General features: G+C 44.1%; 1 pseudogene; it reads right to left on the bottom strand.

Moving 5' to 3' along the window:
• Positions 1–2,460: 2,460 nt before the first annotated feature.
• LOC140741710 (monoglyceride lipase-like) overlaps positions 2,461–22,277 on the bottom strand; it is a 32,919-nt pseudogene continuing 13,102 nt past the window's right edge.

Genomic DNA, 22,277 nt, shown 5'->3' with positions numbered 1-22,277 from the left:
CCACAGCGCTAAATTGAACTGACCTGAACTGAAACAGAACGTTGCTGGACGGTTTCAATAATTTGATGCTTTACATTGTGTGTTTTTTGTTCATTTTTTTGCCATTTGCGCAATTTGTTCTTTCTTATGCATTGGGAGTTAGAAAAGATTCCATGTTTTTTTTTGTTTCACGGCTGTCTGTGGGAACACCAATCTCATGGTTGTATACTGTGTATATATTTTGATAATAGATGTACTTTGAAGCTTTTGAATCTTTGATCTGCTCATTTATCTGCCTACACTGCACTTCCTCTGAAACTGCAACACTGCATTTTATTATCGCATTTTCTTCCGTTCTACCTTAATATATTAAGTCTGGAATGAGCTGGCTGGATGGCCCATTATCAAAGCTTTTCACAATATCACAGTGCATGTGATAATAACAAACCAGTACCAATTGCAAATTAAGTGGCGGGGTGGAGATACGTCTCTACCAAAGGAGGTGTTAAGGCACTCCTTCCCTCTGCTAGCCTGCAGGTCACCTTTGGGCAAGGTGTAGGACCTGCTTCACCAACAACCCCCCTCTCGCAGCCAGGGTCACGTGAAGCCATGGGAGGAGGTGCTGGATGGTCATATGAGCAGCTGGTGCAGATCACAAGTCCTGGTTATGTGACCACCGATGCCAGGCAGACAATCTCTGAAGAGTACTGATAACGGTTGGGGTCACCCGTCTCCCAACAAAGAGGAACTAGAGATTGTCACAAATGTAAGACACTGCATAATCTGTTGTTTGAGATAATAACACAGATCAAAGCAAGAAATAATTAAAGACGAGAGTAGAATAATTATACTCTTTACCTACCCAAGTATGAACATCATTTTATGGTAAATGTGAAATAAAATCAGATTATTAGGGTCACAGAGTCATAGAACACTACAGCAGATAAAAAGGCCCTTTGGCCCATCTAGTCTGTGCCAAACTATTAATCTGCCTAGACTCATCAAATACACCTGGACCATAACCCTCCCTACCCCTTCCATCCACGTCCAAATTTCTCTTAAGCGTTTAAGTTGAACTTGAATACAATCAACTCAGCTCTTTTACTCCAAGGTTTATAGTTTTACAAATGTTATGAAGTTGCACTATAAAGTAGTGCCAGAGGATCATAGTTTTATTTCCGGGTTGAAGGAGATTTTAGTGGGTAGGTTTGTGACCAGCTCCCTGACTGTGTTCACATTCCCGTGGAAGTGGAAACTTCCGGTCGATACTGTGTGAGTCAGGTTTATTATCACTGACACTTGTCATGAAATGTGTTGCTTTTTGTGGCTTGAGCAAATGTGTGTGCAGGGTACCTATTAGACCACAAGCCACGCCATATACGTAGAAGCAGAGTCTGCTCCACCAGTCTGTCCAGAAATAGAAGGAAATGGACGCTGTGCAAGCCAATGAGATTAGTTTAGTTGGTCATTTGATTACTAATTTAATTGGTTCAGCACAACTTTGTGGGCCAAAGGCCTGTTGCTACGTTCTGTGTTCTACTTGTTCACTCTCATCAACAATGGAAATGTGTTTGAGCCTTTACTGGCTCGGCTACACACTATTTTGAGCTTTTATAAACACAAGAGATTCTGCAGATGCTGGAAAACCAGAGTAACTCACACAAAATGTCGGAGGAACTCAACAAGTCAGGCAGCACCTTCAGAGAGGAATAAAGATTCAACTTTTTAGGCCATGCTTGGGAACCTCTGATCTAGAGAGGGATATGGGCCAAATACAGAGAAATGGAACTGGTTCAAGTAGATAATGTGGTAAGCATGAATGAGTTTCGCCAAATGCATGTTTCACAGAGTTATAGAGTCATAGAGCACTTCAACAGAGAAACAGGCCCTTTGGCCCATCTAGTCCATGCCGAATTGTTATAGTACCTAATCCCTTTGACCTGCACCCAGACCATAGCCCTCCATACCCTTCCTCTGCAAATACTTTTCCAAACGTCTCTTCAATGTTACAATCAAACCCGCATCCAGCACTTTGCTGACAGCTCATTCCACAGTCACACCACCCTCTGGATGACGACATTCTCCATTAGGTTCCCCTTAAATATTTCAGCTTTGGTTGGTTAACCTATGACCTCTAGTTCTAGACTCATCCAACCTCATTAAAAAAAGTCTGCTCACATTTGTCCTATCTATACTCCTCATAATTTTATATGCCTCCATCAAATAGAACATATAATTTTGCAGCACAGAACAGGATATTGTGCTTGTTGTGTATTTAATATTTCAGTAATATTCGAGTAATGTTGTAAATATATTGTTTGATTAAGCATTCTTTGTTGTTTGCATAATGCATTGCAGATTATATGTAAAAGTATGTAAATGGCATACGTCATCATGCCACCATGATATACATGCACGCCTCACTTAAAGTAAAAACGAAGTTAGACTCATATTCCCTGCTCTCTTGTTTTCCTTTCAATTAGTTTAATGTTTTGGAGTTGCAAAATACAACAGTACCAACCTTTTAACCTACTCTAAAATCAATCTAACCTCATTCTTCTACGATTCAGGGAAATAAAAATCCTAGCTGATTCAACCATCTCCTCTTTCAATGCTGTACACAGAGGATCGCAACTTAATCGAAAACACAGGAAAATGAATAGCCTTCAGTGTCTTGACCTGGCTAGCCACATTCTTATACAAGAGGAAGGAGCCTTTGATATCGCACAGTTTATCTAATTCACCGTGTGCAATCAACACAGGTACCGTGATGGTGGGGATTATCTCCTTGAGCTTGGCCACAGCATTTAACACCTGGATGGAAAATCTAATCTTATAAGGTCCTAAGATGGTGAGAGGGTCGTCCATGATCTTTTGCACCTGCATAAAAACCAAAAACACAACCCGTGAGAGGCTTAAACAGAAGAGGAACAGACATAGTGTTTGTGTAAGTCTTCAAAAGCATTGTCATGTACTCCTCCCATCCATCCCACCATCTCTTTGATCTCTGTCTGTCAGACAGACGGTACCACAGTAGTAGAACAAGGGCTGTTAGGCTGGGTAACAGCTTCTTCCCCCAGGCTATGAGACTTCTGAATGCTCTGCTACCACCCAGTACAAGTTATTTATGAGAGTGCCGGTAACATTATATGGTTGTATATTTAACTATATGTTGTATATGCACTTTATGTCAACTTGTACATCTATAAAATACTTTTTTATTGCAAGACACACAAGATGCTGGAGGAACTCAGCAGGTCAGGCAGCATCTATGGAAATGAATAAACAGTTGACATTTCAGGCCGAGACCCTTCATCAGGATGGGAAAGACACCAGAATAAAAAGGTGGGGGGAGGGGAAGGAGGGTTTCGAGAAGGTGACAGGTAGGAAAAGTAATGTGCTGGAAAAGAAGGATTCTGATAGGAAAGTGGATTATAGGAGAGAGGGAAGAAGGAGGGACACCAGGAGGAGAAGATAGGCAGGTGAGGAGAAGAGGTAAGAGGCCAGATTGCTGAATAGACAGAAACATGAGGTGTTGTTCCTCCACCCTGAGAATGGCCTCAGTGTGGCATAAGGGGATGCCGTGCACTGGGAATCAGAATTCAAATATTTGGCCACTGGGAAATTCTGCTTTTGGCGGATGGAGCAGGGGTGCTCCACTTAGTGGTCCCCCAGTTCAGATCGGGTCTCACCAATGTAGAGGAGACTGCATTGGAAGCACTGGATACAATAGGAAACCCCAAAAGATTTGCAGATGAAGTGTTGCCTTAACTGGAAGGACTGTTTGCAGCCTTGTACGGGAGAAGGATTAGAATTTCTATCGCTTGCAGGGATAAGTGTCAGGAGGGAGATAAGTGGGGGGGGGGGGAACAAATGGAGAAGGGAATCAGGGAAGGAGTGATCCCTGATTGGATGCGGAGGCTCATGGGGTCGTAGGTGAGGACAAGAGGAATTCTATTAAAGTGGAAGGATGATGGAATGAGTGTGGATGTCTGGGAAATGAGGGAGATGTGGGTGACCGCTTTGTCAAGCACCTCTGCTCCATCAGCCATTTTTCAGTGGCCAAACGTTTTAATTCCAATCCCCATTCCAGTTCTGACATGTCGGTCTACGGCCTTCTCTTTTGCCATGATGAGGGTACTCTCAGGGTGGAGGAGCAACACCGTGTATTCCATCTAGGTAGCCTCCCACCTGGCAGCATGAATATCGAGTTCTCCTTCCGCTGTTTCTTGTCCTTCTCTCGTCTCTTCTTCTCTTCACTGCTCTGGCCTCTTACCTCTTCTTACGTGCTTATCACTCCCCCGGGTCTCCTCCACCTTCCTTTTCTCCTATGGTCCACTCTCCTCTCCTTTCAAATTCCTTCTTCTCCAGCCGTTGACCTCTCCAACCAATCTGGCTTTGCCTATCACCTTCTAGTTATCCTCCTTCCTCTCCCCCACTACCCCCGACCTTTTTATTCTGGCATCTTCCCCCTTCTTTTCAGTCCTGATGAAGAATCTCAGACCAAAGCGTCAACCGTTTATTCATTTCCATAGATGCTGCCTGACTTGCTGAGTTCCTCCAGCATTTTGTCTGTGTTTGTCTGGATTTCCAGCACCTGCAGAATCTCTTCTGTTTATATTTTTTATTGACTATTAATATTATTGTGTTAGTATTATTTTATGCGCTGTATGCGATACATGTACTGTGTTTGCACCTTGGTCCCTGAGGAATATTGTATTGTTTGGCTATATATATGGTTAAAGAGCAATAAACTTGAACTTGAACTTACCAAATCAACCTTCTAAAAAATATCTTCTGAACCATACCTTCTAAAACATAGAAAGTTATCCAACCCACAAATGTATCCTATTTTCTCAGTAAGTAAAGATTCCACCTAATTAAGGACTGGAGTTTGAGCCTGAAGTTCGGAGTCCCGCCATCGGCTAGTCCAGGGATCAATGCTGAATACTGAAGCCAGAAGGTCGAGCAGAAGTTCAGAACTTTAAGCCCAATGGCCAAATCCTGGAGACTAGAGACTGGAGGCCCTGAGGGCCTCAAGGGAACGTGCTATCTTAGATCTGGTCCTGTGCAATGAGACAGGTAAAATTAGTGATCTTGTAGTTAGGGATCCTTTTGGAAAGAATGATCACAGTGTGACTGAATTTCTCATACAAATGGAGGGTGCAATAGTTCAATCTAAAACCAGCGTACTATGCCTAAACAATGGAGACTGCAATGGGATGAGGGAGGATTTGGCTAGTGTAGACTGGGAATACAGGCTATATGGTGGGACAGTGAGGAACAACGGAAGACTTTCAAAGAGATTTTTCATGGTGCTCAACAAAAGTATATTCCAGTTAAAAGCAAGGACAGTGAGGGTGGGGAGAGCCAGCCTTGGATAACTAAGGAAATAAAAGAAGGCAACAAGCTAAAAGCTCATGCATACAAAGTCGCCAAGAGTAGCGGGAAACTGGAAGATTGGGAAAACTTTAAGAAGCAACAAAGTACCACTAAGCGAGCAATAAAGAAAGGGAAGAGAGATTATGAAAATAAACTAGTACAAAATATAAAAATAGATAGTAAAAGTTTACATAACTATATAAAGTGGAAAAGGGTGGCTAAAGTGAATGTAGGTCCCTTGGAGGACGAGAAGGGGGAACTGATATTGGGTAATGAGGACATGGCCAAGGCTTTGAATGACTATTTTGTGTGATCTTCACGGTGGAGGACACATCTAATATGTCAAAGAGGGATGTTATGGATGTGATGGAAGGTGAGGACCTCGATACAATAGCTATCACTAAAGAGGTGGTGCTGAGCAAACTTGTGGGTTTTAAGATAGATAAGTCCCCAGTCCTGATGGAATGTATCCCAGGGTACTGAAAGAAATGGCAGAAATTCCAGTAGAGGCTTTGGTGATGATTTACCAAAATTCTCTGGACCTTGGACAGGTCCCAGTGATTGGAAGGTGGTGAATGTCACGCCACTGTTCAAAAAAGAATGTAGGCAAAAGGCAGGTAACTATAGGCCAGTTAGTTTAACATTTGTAGTTGGGAAAATGCCTGAAGCTATCATTAAAGAAGAAACAATGAGGGACCTGGAAAGAGATGTATCCATCAGGCAGACACAGCATAGATTCAGCATAGGTAGCTCCTGTTTGACAAACTTACTGGAGTTCTTTGAGATATAATCAGTGCAGTGGATAGAGGGGAGTGGATGGATGTTATTTACTTAGATTTCCAGAAGGTGTTTGATAAGGTGCCACATAAAAGACTTATCCATAAGATAAGCATGCATCGAGTTGGGGGTGATGTATTAGCATGGATAGAGGATTGGTTAACTGATAGAAAGTAGAGAGTTGGGATACATGGGTGTTTCTCTGTTTGGCAATCAGTGTGCCGCAGGGGTCAGTGCTGGGCCCACAACTGTTCACAATATACATTAATGATCTGGAAGAAGGGACCGAGTGTAGTGCATCTAAGTTTGTTGATGATACTAAATTGAGTGGAAAAGCAAATTGTGCAGAAGATACGGAGAGTCTGCAGAGAGATATAGATAGTTTAAGTGAGTGGGCAAGGGTCTGGCAGATGGAGTACAATGTTGGTAAATGCGAGGTCATCCACTTTGTGCAGAGGGACTGGGGAGTGCTTGTGCATGAATCACAAAAGGTTGGTTTGCAGGGGCAGCAGGCTATCAAGAAAGCAAATGGAATGTTGGCCTTCAATGCTAGATGGAGTAAATTTAAGAGCAGGAAGATTATGCTGTAACTGTACAGGGTACTGGTGAGGCTGCATCTGGAGTACTGTGTGCAGTTCTGGTCTCCTTACTTGAGGAAGGATATACTGGCTTTGGAGGCAGTGCAGAGGAGGTTCACCAGGTTGATTCCAGAGATGAGGGGGTTAGACTATGAGGAGAGATTGAGTTACCTGGGACTGTACTCACTGGAATTCAGAAGAATGAGAGGAGATCTGATAGAAACATATAGAATTATGAAAGGGGTAGATAAGATAGAGGCAGGAAAGCGTTTTTCCACTGGTAGGTGAGACCAGAACTAGGGGACATAGCCTCAAGATTCAGGGGCGTAGATTTAGGATGGAGATGAGGAGGAACTGCTTTTCCCGGAGAGTGGAGAATCTGTGGAATTCTCTGCCCAATGAAGCAGTGGAGGTTACCCCAGTAAATATATTTAAGACAAGGTTGGATAGATTTTTGCATAGTAGGAGAATTAAGGGTTATGAGGAAAAGGCAGGTAGGTGGAGATGAGTCCATGGCCAGATCAGCCATGATCTTATTGAATGGCAGAGCAAGCTTGTCAGTCCAGATGGCCAACTCCTGCTCCTATTTCATATGTTCTTATGGTCTAGGCCTGTCCTGGAGATGGAAACCTGGTGATGTGTGTGTGTGGGTGAGTGGACTAACCATGTGTATGTGTGTGTGTATTGGGGGGGGTGAGAGGATGGACCATGTGTGTGTGGGTGGATGGGAGGAAGCAAAGGAGCTTGTTTTGCTGTTGTTGTTTTGTTGCTTGTTGTGTTCTGCTTTCTTGTGTCCTGCGTCACTCTGCCAAACATTGTGGGCATGCTATGTTGGCACCAGAGGTCTGGTGACACTTGCCATTTGTCCCCCAACACTGCTCTGACTGTGTTGGTTGTTATCGCAAACAATGCATTTCACTGTATGTTTTGATGTACATATGATAAATTAATTTAATCTAATCTAATCTAATCTAATCATATTTTGGCTGTAGTGCAGCTGAGGTCAGAAAGGATTCTACACCCAGAAGATGAATGCTTGTCTTGTTCATAGTGGGGAATGTTAAACCACAATGTATGAACTTTAGACATTAGAGCAATCAGCTCTGACTATCATGCCCTTGCACCAAATGACCTCTGAACAAGTGCTGCCATAAATGACATCTGTTAGGAAATCAGTAATCTCTCCTTCCTCCCAGATCCATCTCAACATCTGTTCACTGATCTGACAAAACTCTTCAGGGAAATGCATGCATCACAAAAGAGACCAGGGTCCAAATCTGGTGGTGTGAGTGCTTTGCCATTACATGATTGAAAAAAAGTCCACAGTAACTCACAGAAAAAATACTCAAAGAACTCCGTGGGTCAAGCATCGTCTATGGAGGGGCATAACCAGTCAGTGTTTCGGGGCGAGGCTTCATCAGGTCTGGAAAGGAAGGGGGAAGAAGCTAGAATAAGAAGGTAAGTGGAGGGGAGGAGTTCAATCTGGCAGGTGATAGGTGAGACCAGGTGAGCGGGAGGATGGGTGGGTGGGGGAGCTAGGAGGTGATAGTTAGAAGAGGGAAGGGGCTGAAGATGAAGGAACCTGATAGGAGAGGACGGTAGACCATGGGAGAAAGGAGGTGAGGAACAAGAGGTGGTGAGAGGAGAACCAGAATGGGGAATGGAAAAAAGAGAGACCAGAGAGGTGGAGAAATTGATGTTCATGCCATCAGGTTGGAGGCCAATAAGACAAAATATGAGTTATTGCTCTTTCAGCCTGAGAGTGGCTTCATCTTGGCACAGTAGAGGAGAGCATGGACCAACATATCAGAATGGGAAAGGGAGTTCATATTGAAATGGACACTGGAATATCCGCCTTTTGTGGCAGACAGAGCAAAGGTACGAGGGGGGAATTGTGGCGTTTAACGAGTTATTAAACACATTAATGTACAGAAAATGGAAGGATGTGGATGTTGTGCCAGGCAAAGAACCTCTTCCTTAATGTCAAGAAGACAAAGGAGCTGGTCATTGACTTCAGGAGAACTCGCACCACTCACATCCCCCTTTATATCGGCAACACAACAGCAGAAACTGTGGACAGTTTCAAACTCCTGGGAACGTACATCACATGCAAACTCTCATGGTCTCAGAACACATCGTACACGGTCAAGAAAGCTCACCACTGTCTTTACTTTTAGAGACCGAAGAGAGCTGCACTCTGCACATTTATACACCTGTCATTTTACAGATGTGCTGTAGGGAACATCCTAACAAGCTGCATCACTGCTCGATATGGGCACTGCACTGTGATGGACAGGATCGCTCTGCAACGGGCAGTCAAAACTGCCAGCGCATCACTGGCACCAGCCAACCACCATCAAGGACGTATATATAGAAAAGAGCCAGTAATGTCATTAAGGATCTCTCACACCCTGCTCAGGGACTGTTTTGTCCCACTTTCATCAGGAAGGAGATTACATAGCACCTAGGCCAGGACCACTAGACTCAAAAACTTTCCCCAAGTAGTAAAGCTGATCAACACCTCCATTCACTAACTTCCACCACGCTTCCCACGATATCATTGCAGGACTTTTTAGGACCAACCATCATTTGCAACTTTGTCTTCCCATCAGAAGTGTGGATGCCGCAATTTGCTCGCCTGATCTTCTACTCACAAAATCATCTTCTTAGAGAATTCACATGATTGATACAAGGGAGAAACTTACCTCCTCTGCCAAACTTGACAGCCAGTGGGGGTCCAAACTTCCCAAGGTTAAGTTTGGCATCGGGTGATATAAAATGCTGGCACAGCACATCTAGAGTTGGGAAAGTGAAGGAGCTCTAGTTAAGATTACGAACTTGTAGGGATTCACCCAGAATATGCCCTCTTCTTATTACTACCATCAAGGAGGAGGTACAAGAGCCGAAGAGACACACTCATTGATTCAGGAAAAGTTTCTTCCCCTCTGCCATCAGATTTCTGAATTGTCCATGAACACCGCATCAATATCTTTCTCTCTTTTTGTATTACAAACACATACATACATCTTATATATCGTTTATTCTTTATGTATGACATGGATGATCATGGCCTGAAGGTGCACACTCTGACTCAGGAAAAGCTTCATTCCCTCTGCCATCAGATTTCTGAATGTACATTGAAACCATGAACACTACCTCACCCCACACAAAATGCTGCAGGAACTCAGCAGCCAGGCAGCATCTATGGAAAAGAGTCAACAGTCGACGTTTCAGGCCGAAACCCTTCCTCAGATAAGATAAGATCATTTCGGTTTATTGTCATTTAGAAGCCACAACTGCAATGCAGTTAAAAATGAGACAATGTTACTCCAGAATGATATCACAAAAGCACACGACAAAACAGACTACACCAGAAAATCCACATAACGTTTGGCAATCCCCAAATCCAGAGTCCGGAGAGGCTGCTGCGTATTAATATCGCGCTACCATCTTAGCGCGTTTCCGGAAAGGAGCTCCAAATCCACAAGATGAAACAAGACTACCCAGACACACCAAGTCAGGAGACCAAGTCTACCACCCAACGAACCAAAAACTAAAGCTGCAAGACCTGCACAAAACCACATAGTTACAACAGTGCAAACAATACCGTAGTTGATAAAAAAAACAGATCATGGGCACAGTAAAAATAGTCCAAAGAAGTTAAAAGACTATAACTGGACATAAGAGATGAGAAGTCAGGATAAGAAGGTGGGCGGAGGGGAGGAAGAAGTACAAAGTAGTGGGTAATAGGTGGAACCGGGAGGGGGTGGTGTGAAGCAAAGAGGTGGGGACACCAGCTCACTACTTTTTTGATTTATGTTTTTGAACTACTCATTTAATTTAGCTAATTGATATACATATATACTTACTGTAATTCAGTTTCCCACTCTATTATCATGTATTGAATTGTACTGCGACTGCAAAGTTAACAAATTTCATAATATATGTTGGTGATGTTATACTTGATTCTGATTCTGACCATGACTGGGCTTGGCAAACTTCTCCACAGAAGTGGTTTGCCATTTCCTTCATCTGGGCAATGTCTTTACAAGACGGGTGACCCCAGCCATTATCAATACTCTTCAGAGATTGTCTGCCTAGTGTCAACGATCACATAACCGGGACTTGCCATACCCACCAGCTGCTCATGTGGCCATCCACCACCTGCTCCCATGGCTTCACATTACCCTGATCGGGGAGAGAGGGGGCGCTAAGCTGGTACTACACCTTACCCTTGGGTGACCTGTAGGCTAGTGGATGGAAGAAATGTCTTACATCTCCTTTGCTAGAGATGTATCTCCACTCTGCCACCACTGTGATGGCTGTCCAACGATGACCGGAGACCTGCGTGGGAGAGTTTTTAAAGCGGAAATGCTGTGGCACAGTGTAAGTTCCACTCTCCCAACCACAAAAGTCTGGATACAAAGGTACAAACAAGTTGGGGTCTTCCCTGGTAGCAGTGGGTGACCGTGACATCTTCTATGCTTTGTCAAGCCCTTCGCCCTCCATGGAGCGTTGCAGAACTGCCTTCCTGGCTGTTGGATCTCATCTGCCCATTCCGCTGGAGCTGACTATGCACACTAGGACAGGCATGTCCCTGTCTCACTGGGGAAGGGGGCAACTGACTACCATCAGCCTGTTTAGCCGCCTTTTGAAGCAGCGTACCGCGGTGTGGCCACTGCTACATGCAAACAGCTACTTGGAGCCACAGGTGACGGCTGAGTGTTCAGTGGGGCACAAAAATTAGTAAAATGACCCAGAATGGACATGTCAAGCCCATTCACCAGAGGTGTTACCCCTCCCTGGTCACTCCATACACCCTCTTATGGAGAGAGCATTAATGGACTTTCTGATTGCATCACTGGCTACATCAACTTCTGTGTGGACACTAATACCATCAGGGACTGTTCGCTGCTTCACTAACAACAAACCATGGTCACCAGTGATCTAAAAGCTCTTCTCAACAACAAAGAGAGAGTCTTTGGGTCAGGAGACAGGGAGGAATTGAAACATGTGGAGAGGGAGCTAAAGGAGAAGATCAAGGTGCCTAAAGAGGAATACAGGAGAGAGCTGGAGGAGAAGCTTGGGCAGAGCAGCACACGGGAGGTATGGAGAGGCAAGAAGAACATCACTGTCTTCAATCAGCCTCACAGTGGAGCCTTGGCATGCCTCCAGGAATGGACTGTGTTAAACCAATTCTTCAGTAGGTTTGGCAATTGCCCTATTCTTTACACCAGCCTCACACACCAGTCCAGATGCCGAGGCATCCAATGCCTCCACTCCTCCCCCTCCCCCTCCAGTTCAACACGTGAATGAACAACAAAAGCGACCACAGTCTACATCCCCTCCTTGCCCTGCACCTACCATCCACACCTCCACATACTGACTGTTATCATCCCAATCTTCACCTTCCCCAGCTTCCATCAACTCTTCAGTCGTCGTGGACTCACCTTCACCACGGAGCAGGTGAGAAGGGCTCTGGGGAAACTCAGACCGGCGAAGCTCTGGGACCGGATGGTTTGAACCTCAGGGTCCTGAAGGAGTGTGTTGAGCTGCTGTGTGGAGTTCTCCAGCGCATTTTCAAACTGAGTCTCAGCCTGGAAAGGGTCCCGACTGTGTGGAAAACATCACGTGTGCTCCCAGTCCCCAAGAAGGGCCAACCAAAAGTCTTGTATGACTACTGTCCAGTGGTCCTGACCTCACACATCAGAAAAACCCGAGAGAGGCTGGTTCTGGTTCACCTCCGACCCCTGGTCAGATCAGCCCTCCATCCCCAGCAGTTTGCCGACCAGGAGCACATTGGAGTTGATGATGCTGTCGTCTACCTGCTGAACAGAGCCCACCCCCGTTGGGATAAGCAGGGCAGCACGGAGAGGGTCATGTTTTCTTTTTGGTTTCTCAACTGCCTTCAATACCATACAGCCCTCACTGCTGGGGGAGAAGCTCCGCTCAATGCAGACTGGCACTTCCATTGTATCCTGGATAACTGACTACCTGACTGACAGACCACAGTTTGTGCAGCTTCAGAGCCGTGTGTCAGACATGGCGATAAGCGGCACTGGGGCCCCACAGGGGACTGTATTGGCTCCCCTCCTGTTTACCCTGTGTACCTCAGATTTTAGATACAGCAACAGTTGGGTGTATAATGGGAGGATGAATACAGGGCCCTGGTGGAGGACTTTGTCAAATGGTGCAAGCTGAATCATCTGCAGCTCAACATCAGTAAGACAAAGGAGATGGTGATGGACTTTAGGAAGACTAAGCCTGCACTGCTCCCTGTTACTGTAGATGGTGAGGATGTGGATGTGGTGAGGACCTACAAGTACCCGGAGTGCGCCTGGATGATAGACTTCAGTGGAGCATCAATAGAGAGGCTGAGTACAAGAAGGGCCAGAGACGCCTCTACCTCCTGAGGAGACTGAGGTCCTTCGGAGTATGCAGGCCTCTCCTTCACAGGTTCTACCAGTCTGCTGTTGCCAGTACATTTTCTATGTGGTGGTGTGCTGGGGCAATGGCATCAACATGGGTGATGCCAACAGGCTCAATAAACTGATCAGAAAGGCTGGCTCTGTTATAGGAGTCAGACTGGACACACTGGAGGCTGTGGTAGAACAAAGGACCCTACGGAAAATCCTGGTCATTCTGGACAATGTTTCTCACCCTCTGAATTGCCACCTTGGCTGAACAGTGGAGCACTTTCAGTAATAGACTAAGACAACTATGCTGCTCCAAAGAGCGCTATATGAGGTCATTCTTACCCTCGGCCATTAGGCTCTGAAATGGGTGACGAAATAGCTGGGGAAAGTATGATCCACCCCCCATCTGTGGTATTATAGTTTTTATTCTTTCTTACTTCTCTTCTTGTATACCTGTGACACTGTAATTTCCTTTGGGGCCAATCTGTCTATTATTATTATTTTACATTTGTGCAGTTTGTCTTGTTCTGTACACTGTCTGCTTGTCTGTCTTGCTGTGCCATTTTTCATTGATTCTACTGTATTTATTTGCTCTACTGTGAATGTCTGCAAGAAAATTAAACCCAGGGTTATATATGAACTTTGAACTTTGCTATGTTGGCAAAGGAATGTGTAACAACACTTACAGGCTGCCTTCTTATGTTGGTTGTTAACACAAACGACTCTTTTCACTGCATGTTTTGATGTACATGTGATAAATAAATCTGAATATGAATAGGAATATGAAAGTGGCTGACCCGTGTTGGCCTCTACGGTGCCAATTGCCCCTCAGTCTTTCAAGTATATAGCTACAGTCACCTTGTTTTAACAAACCAGTCGGAATGATTGAAAGATCTGTGGTGTTCTTACCCTGGATGCTGACACTGATTCAGGATTCATCTGCACTAATGGTGCAATAAATATCTGCCCAGCGATATCTGGTCCCTTGGTCACTACATTGAGTGTAATCTAAGCTCCCTGAAACGTAAGAACAGACAGAGTTACTGATACTGCAGGGTTGGACACAAACTTTCCAGGGGTTCCCAACCTGTGGTCCACAGACCTCTTGATTAATGGCATTGGTCTTTGGCATAAAAAAGAGGTTGGGAACCCCTGCTTTGATCTGAATTCAAATTCACTGATGACACCACAGTTGTTGGATGAATCACGGGTGGTGATAAGTGAGCTTACTGGAGTGTGATAGGACACCATGTTGAGTGATGCCACAACATCTTCTTAAACAATGCCAGTGAAACTAAAGAGCTGATTGTTGGCTTCAGGTTGGGGAACATTCATCAATCTATATTGGAGATTGCCGGCAGAGAAAGCGGACAAGTTCCTGGGGTTTAACATCCCTGTCCTGGACTCAGCACAGAGGCACAATCAGAAGGAAGGTTAGTGAGGTCAGCTTGTCACTGAAGACTCCAACAACTTCTACAGAATCAGAATCAGGTTTACCATCACCGGCAAGTGTTGTGAAATCTGCTAACTTAGCAGCAGCAGGTCAATGATAACATAGAAAGAAAAATAAATAAATTACAGTAAGTTTATATATGTATATTGAATAGATTAAAAATAATGCAAAAACAGAAATAATACATACTGAAGTAGTGTTCATGGGTTTAGAAATCGGATGGCAGAGGGGAGAAGCTGTTCCTGAATCATTGAGTGTGTGCCTTCAGGTTTCTGTACCTCCTCCCTGATGGTAACAGCGAGAAGAGGGCATGTCCTGGGTGATGGGGGTCACCACTCCTTGGAGGTGACTTGGATATAATGGAGGCTAGTACCCAAGATGCAGCTGATTAATTTTATGACTTTCTGCAGCTTCTTTCAGTCCTGTGCGGTACCCCCTCCCCCCCCACCCCCAATACCAGACAGTGATGCAGCCTGTCAGAATGCTCTCCACGGTACGTCTACAGATATTTTTGAGTGTTTAGTTGACAAGCCAAATTTCTTCAAACTCCTAATGAAATAAAGCCGCTGTCTTGCCTTCTTTATAGCTGATATGTACTCTTAAAAGTATCGTTACTGGCTGCATCAGAGTTTGATATGCCAGTTCAAATGGGCAGCAATATAAGGTGCTGCAGAGAGTATTGGACTGTGTCTGATACATCATTGGCACATCTCGCCCCATCACCTAAAGAAGGCGACATCCATCATCGGAGGTCCGCACCATCCGGGCCATGGCTTCTTCTCACATCTACCATCAGGCAGGAGGTACAGAAGCCAGAAGTCTCACAGCAGCAGGTTCAGGAACAGGTAACTTCTCTTCAACCACTCAGTTCTGGAACCGACCAGCACAACCCCAGTCGCTACCTCAGCATTGGAGTACATAAGCACGAGAAATTCTGCTGATGCTGGAAACGCAAAGCAACAGACACAGAAAGCTGGAGGAACTCAGCAGGTCAGGCTGCATCTGTGGAAATTGATAAACATCTGACAAGAGCCTACATCAGGGCTCTTGACTTATTTATGACCATTACATATCAGTCAGATTAATGACACCATTGGGAGTGTAGTGGGCATCGAGGGACCTTATCAGAGCTTGCAGTGGGACTGGATCAGCTGGAGAAATGGGCTGAAAAATGACTGGTAGAATTTAATGCAGACAAATGCGAGCTGTTGTATTTTGGAAGGACAAAGCAAGTTAGAACTTACACAGTGAATGGTAGGGAACTGAGGAGTGTGGAAGAACAAAGGGATCCAGGTCCATAATTCCTTGAAAGTGGTGTCATAGGTTCAGTAAATAGCATCGTAAAGAGAGCATTTGGTGCATTGGCCTTCATAAACCGAAGTATTGAGTACTGGAGTTATGTTGAGATTTGGAGTTCTTGTGTGCAGTTCTTGTCATCTACTATACCTACAGGACAGATATCAATAAGAGTGAAAGAGTGTGGAGAAAATCTATAAGGATGTTGCTGGGACTTGAGGACTTGAGCTATAGGGAAAGGTTGAATAGGTTTGGACTTAAGGCAGCGTCCATTATTAAGGACCTCCAGCACCCAGGGCAAGCCTTTTTTTCACTGTTATCATCACACACTCAGCGATTCAGGAACAGCTTCTTCCCCTCCGCCATCCGATTCCTAAATGGACATTGAACCCGTGAACACTACCTCACTTTTTCAATATATATAATTTCAGTTTTTGCATGATTTTTAATCTCCAATATACATATACTGGAATTTATTTATTTATTTATTTATTCTTCTAGATTATGTATTGCATCGAACTGCTGCTGCTAAGTTAACAAATTTCCCGACACATTCCGGTGATAATAAACCTGATTCTGATTCTGATTTATTCCCTGGAGTATAGGAGAAAGAGAGGAGATAAGATATGAGGGGTATACAAAATAACGAGAGGCATTTCTCTGCCCAATGAAGCAGTGGAGGCTACCTCAGTAAATATATTTAAGACAAGGTTGGATAGATTTTTGCATAGTAGGGTAATTAAGGGTTATGGGGAAAAGGCAGGTAGGTGGGGATGAGTCCATGGTCAGATCAGCCATGATCTTATTGAATGGCGGAGCAGGCTCAACGGGCCAGATGGCCGACTCCTGCTCCTATTTCTTATTTTCTTATGTTCTTCTATAAAAGGAGGCTTTTTCCACTGAGATTGGGTGAGATTAGAACTATAGGTCATAGGTTAAGGGTGAAAGGCAAAATACTTAAGGAAACCTGAGGGAATCTTCTTCACTCAGAAGGTGGGTGCAAATGTTGAACAAGTTGCCAGTGGAAGTAGTGGACGTGGCTTTGATTGCAACATTTAAGAGAAGTTTGGGTAAGTACACGATGGGAGCGGTATGGCGGTCCATGGTTCAGGTGTGGGTCAATGGGACTAGGTGAATAACAGGCACAGGCTAGATGGGCCAAAGGGCCTGCTTCTGTGCTAAAGTGTGCTATGATTCTATAATGTGTAGAAAGTGGCTCAATACATGAGATACTCGGATACTCGGTGGGTCAGGCAGCATCTGTGGAGGGCAATGAACAGTTGACATTTCTGGTTGAGACCCTTTATTTGGATCTGCCCATTGTCCCCCCACCTGCCACACACAGATGCTCCCTGATCCAGCACCTTGGGTGTTGCTCCAGATTCCAGCATCTGCAGCCCCTCTTGCATCTCCCTTGTAGCAACAGCTGCTTACCAAGGAATGCGACAACAGGAACAGGGGCAGTGTTGGGTATCGGTCTCTCATCATATCGATGTGTTGCTGGCAGTCACGGATGTAAATACTGAAATCAGACACAGTCAGCCTCTTGCCTTCACTCTGCCCATGGCCAACTGCAAATGGAAAAGGAAAAGCCAAGAGGTACTGGACAGAGGAAAGGAGAACTCAAACTTCAGAGTTCAAAGTAAATTTATTATTAACGTTTATATACTGTAAGTTACAATATACCACCTTGAGATTAAGTATCTTGCAGGCATTCACAGGGGAAAAAATCTACAGAATTTATGAAAAACTGTGTGTAAACCGAGACTGAATGTTGAAGAAAACTGACTCCAGAGACCAGACTTCAAGCGGTGATACCTTTATTCAGCCTGATTTAATGGAGCGCCTGCAGAAATGTCCAGCCCTATCCTGTAAAAATAATTATTGCTACAGAAACATCAGCAACATCAAAACTAAGCCAGCCAGTCTTGGGAGAGTTAGGGCCTCTTTTGGAGAGCCGTATGATGTGGAGAAGTGAAAGCCAAAAGGAAGCTCCTTCACTGACATACCTACTATCAACCAAGAAGATCTCCAGAATTGGCATCTGGAAGGTGAGGCCCATGTATGAAGCTGGGAAAACCCTGCAAGTTGCAAAAGAATTTCAGAACAATAAATTAGATATTTTGGGACTCTGTGAAACTAGATGGACAAATTCAGGGCAAGAACAACTCACTTCAGGGGAAACTATCATCTATTCAGGACCCATAAAAGAGAATGCACCACACACTGAGGGAGTAGGATTAATGTTATCAAAACAAGCAAAGGAATCACTTTTGGCTTGGGAAACATCAGGATCCAGGATCATGTCTGCATACTTCCGCACCAGTAATAGGAGAATAAATTGTGTTAGTCTATGTCCCTACAAATGACAAGGACACCATTGTCAAGGAAGATTTCTACAACAGACTGCAAGTACTCCCGGAGAAGCTGAAAAGAAGAGACATCACCATCCTCATGGGAGATCTCAATGCTATAATTGGAAATGACAACACAGGATTTGAAGAAATAATGAAAATGGAGAGCTATTTGTAGACTTTTGTGCATTCAATGAAATGGTAATCAGCGGCAGCATATTCCCTCACAAGTGGATCTGCAAATCCTACACAGATTTCACCAGATCGTCGAACAGAAAATCAGATCGACCGTATCTGTATCAGTCAGAAGTTCAGAAGATCCATGCAAGATGTCAGAGTCCTTAGAGGTGCAGACGTGGCATCAGATTATCATCTTGTTATTGGTGAGCTTCAGCTCAAACTTGAAAGGAATTATGCTGCAACAGGCAAAACGAAAAGCTATGCAGCACAATTTCTGAAGGACCAGGGGAAAAGACAATAATTCAACTTAGTATTGAAGAAAAGATTTCAAACCTTGGAGAACTTAAATGAAGAATCAAGTGTGGAGGGGATCCGGGAACAATCCAAAGATGTCTGGACCAGCACATGTAAAGAAGTTCTAGTTAAGAAAGACTGCCAGCACAAACCATGGATTTCTGCTGAAACACTCAGAAAAATAGAGGAAGAAAAGCAAAAAAGGATGCACTTAACAAAAGCAAAACAAGAGCATCAAAGACTGTTGCACAGATAAACTACACAGAAGCAAATAATGAAGTGAAAGCAAGCATCAGAATGGACAAAAGAAACTATATTGAAGACCTAGCAAAAGAAGCAGAGCAGGAAGCATCAAAAGGGAATGTGAAAGGACTGTTCAACACAACCAAGAAACCCTCTGGCAAATTTCAACCAGTGGAAAGACCAATTAAGGATAGAGAAGGACAAGTTCTGACAGGAGTTGAGGACCAGACCCAAAGATGGGCTGAACACTTTGAACAGTTTCTAAACAGACCATCACCACCAGAACCACCTGTCATCCCACAAGCAGAGAACGACCTAGAGATAGACTGTGGCACTCCTACCAAAGAGGAGATCAGAATGGCAATCAAGCTCCTAAAGGATGGTAAAGCTGCAGGACCTGATGGTATACCTCCAGGGGCACTCAAGAGCAGTATAGACATATCTATTGAAATGATGCACAACATCATAAAAAATGTCTGGGAAGCAGAAGAAGTACCCAAAAACTGGAGAATAGGACATCTAGTTAAAAACCCTAAGATAGGAGATCTCCAGGAATGCAAAAACTACAGAGGGAAACTACTGCTTTCAGTGCCGGGGAAGTTCTGAGTAGAATCATTTTAGAGAGATTGAAAAATACAGTGGATGAGAAGCTTAGAGATGAACAAGCAGGATTTCAACAAAACAGGTCTTGCACTGATCAGACTACAACTCTTAGGATCGTCGTTGAACAGTCGTTGGAATGGAACACATCACTGTACGTTAATTTTGTAGATTATGAAAAAGCATTTGACAGCCTGGACAGAGAGACATTGTGGAAACTAATGAGGCACTTTGGGATTCCAGAGAAGTTAACTAACTTGGTAAAGAAGATCTATGAAGATATGGAGTGCAGAGTAATCCATGTAGGCCAGTTGTCAGATACTTTCAAGGTGAACACTGGGGTACGACAGGGATGATTACTGTCCGCATTCCTCTTCCTGCTAGCGGTGGACTGGATTATGAAGCAAACAGCAGATGGCAAGAAGAATGGAATACAGTGGACATTGTTCAGACAGCTGGGTGATCTTGACTTTGCCGATGATTTGGCACTTCTCACACAGCCATGCTCAGATGCCAGAGAAAACAGATCTTCTAGACCCCACATCGCAGAAAATAGGACTACACATCCATGTAGGGAAAACAAAATTACTAAAAGTAAATGCAGGAAACAACACAGTTACCCTGAGAAGTGCTCCTCTAGAAGAAGTTGAGTCATTTGTCTATCTCGAAAGCATTGTCAACAAGAAAGGAGGTACTGATGAGGATGTAAAGACCAGGATCCAAAAAGCCAGAGGAGCCTTTATAATACTACCAGGGGCGTATCTATGGAAAAAAGCGCCTGTGGCAAGCACTGAAATTGCACCCTGTCCAAACATCTGACACCCATCTTTTAGATAACTTTACCATAATATCAGCTCAAAAATACAAGTCAAACTCGTTAATCTTTTAATTCACAAATTATGGCACTACATGAAAATTATAACTGCACCTTCCTTGCTTTCACTGATGCAAATTGGTCTATGATGTGATCAAAGTCAGCTTTTTCAGTTTCTTCTCTTTCTACACTCAGCAGAGCAAGATCACAGAGTCTGCCTTGACCCATGGAGGCTCTCAAATACGAAAGTATTAGTTTTAGCTTGCTGAATGATCTCTCACAGCTGACGATAGAAACTGCGATGGTTAGCATTACCTGAATAGCAATGTGAAGATTAGGGAAGACGCTCTCATCTTCATACTGAACAATAAATTCAAGAAACTCTTCAGGTCTTGATATTTTCATGTTGACCCGCCTTGATAGCAACATTCTGCAATCCAAAATTTCTTCATATAGCTGCCATCCATCAACATCAGAGCTGTACAATTCGCCCAAATTTTCGCGCTTCTTCCTTAAGTTGTACTGTCAGCGCAGTAACACAATCCCTCGACATCAAGAAGGAACCCAAACTTGGCGTCAGTGTCGTGCAAACGAGCGAACCTTTCATCCATTTCTCTGTGAAGAAGGTCGAGTGTTCCATTGATGACTCTTTCCATTTCCTCCTTAGCTGTTAACCCAGCATCTCTCGAGTTCTCATCAGCCATTCGTTTCTTTTGTCTCTGACGTCTTTCAACTTCAATATTCCATTCTTGACAGAGACCGACTCCTTCTAGGAGTAACTCACTGACCAACACTTCTCTTTCATCATAAAAATGATCTCGGAGGGCTTTCAAATCCAGGGCTGCATGCTAGGATCCTGCAGCCTCTTTTGAATATGGTCAATGCGAATGAGTACTTTGTTCCAAAATCCTAGCAAAATCAGAAAATTGTAACTCAACATGTGGTTGTACTGCTGCCTTGCATCACTTCTTGTTTCACTTGTCTTGTTTTCATTGTCTATCATGTCCTGGAGAACTTGAAGTATCTCCTGAAGGTACTTGTTGACGGGCTTCACTGCTTCTGTCCTTGCACTCCATCTGGTTTCGGACTCCGACTTAACAACCACAGGCACGGCATTTTTGAGTTTTTCCCAGCGCTGTGTTGAACAAGAGAAAAACATGTGGAGGGCTTCGATGGTTCCAAAAAACGTGACCATCATTGTATCCTGCTTGGCTGCATGTACACCCACCAAGCTGAGTGAGTGATTGTCACAATTCACAAACACTGCCAGGATGTTTATCTCACTTATTCTTTGATGAACACCACTTCTGTGTCCAGCCATCACAGCAGCGTTGTCATAGCACTGTGACCGACAATCTTGTAGCTCCATTTTGTCCTTCTCTAGCTGTTTCAAGACGTCTTCAGCCAAGCTCTCAGCATCCTTCTGGCTTATCTGGATAAAACCAAGGAAGGACTCTCTAACACGGACTGTTTTCCTCTCAAAATCAACTTCCACATACCCCACTACTTCTGACGTCTGCTCACGGTGTGCCTGATCAGGAGCCCAGTCGAACATGAGACCATAGTACTTGGCATTACGAATGCTTCTCAGTGGATTCTGGCGAACAGTGGATGCCATCATGTGGAGAAATTCGTTCTGGACACCCGGTTAAAGATAAGATGTGGATCCAGGATGACTTTCCAAATGAGTGAGGTGTTCTTTTATGACAGGGTCAAAGATGGCCAGTAGTTTCAGTAAGCCAAGGAAATTTCCCACAGTGGAGTCATCATCTAGCTGAAGTGACTCCCTGTGTCCTCGCAAAGCCAGGTTCTGAGTCACGAGGAATTTTATGCAGTGAAGGTTTCTCATCAAGATATCACGCCACTTCTGCTTTTCCTTCTCAATCTGTGACTGAAATACCGCGTCAATAT

Source organism: Hemitrygon akajei, chromosome 19, assembly GCF_048418815.1.
Source record: "Hemitrygon akajei chromosome 19, sHemAka1.3, whole genome shotgun sequence".
Taxonomy (NCBI): Eukaryota; Metazoa; Chordata; class Chondrichthyes; order Myliobatiformes; family Dasyatidae; genus Hemitrygon; species Hemitrygon akajei.
Note: the sequence above shows the minus strand (reverse complement) of the source record. Positions and strands in the feature narration are given on the sequence as shown.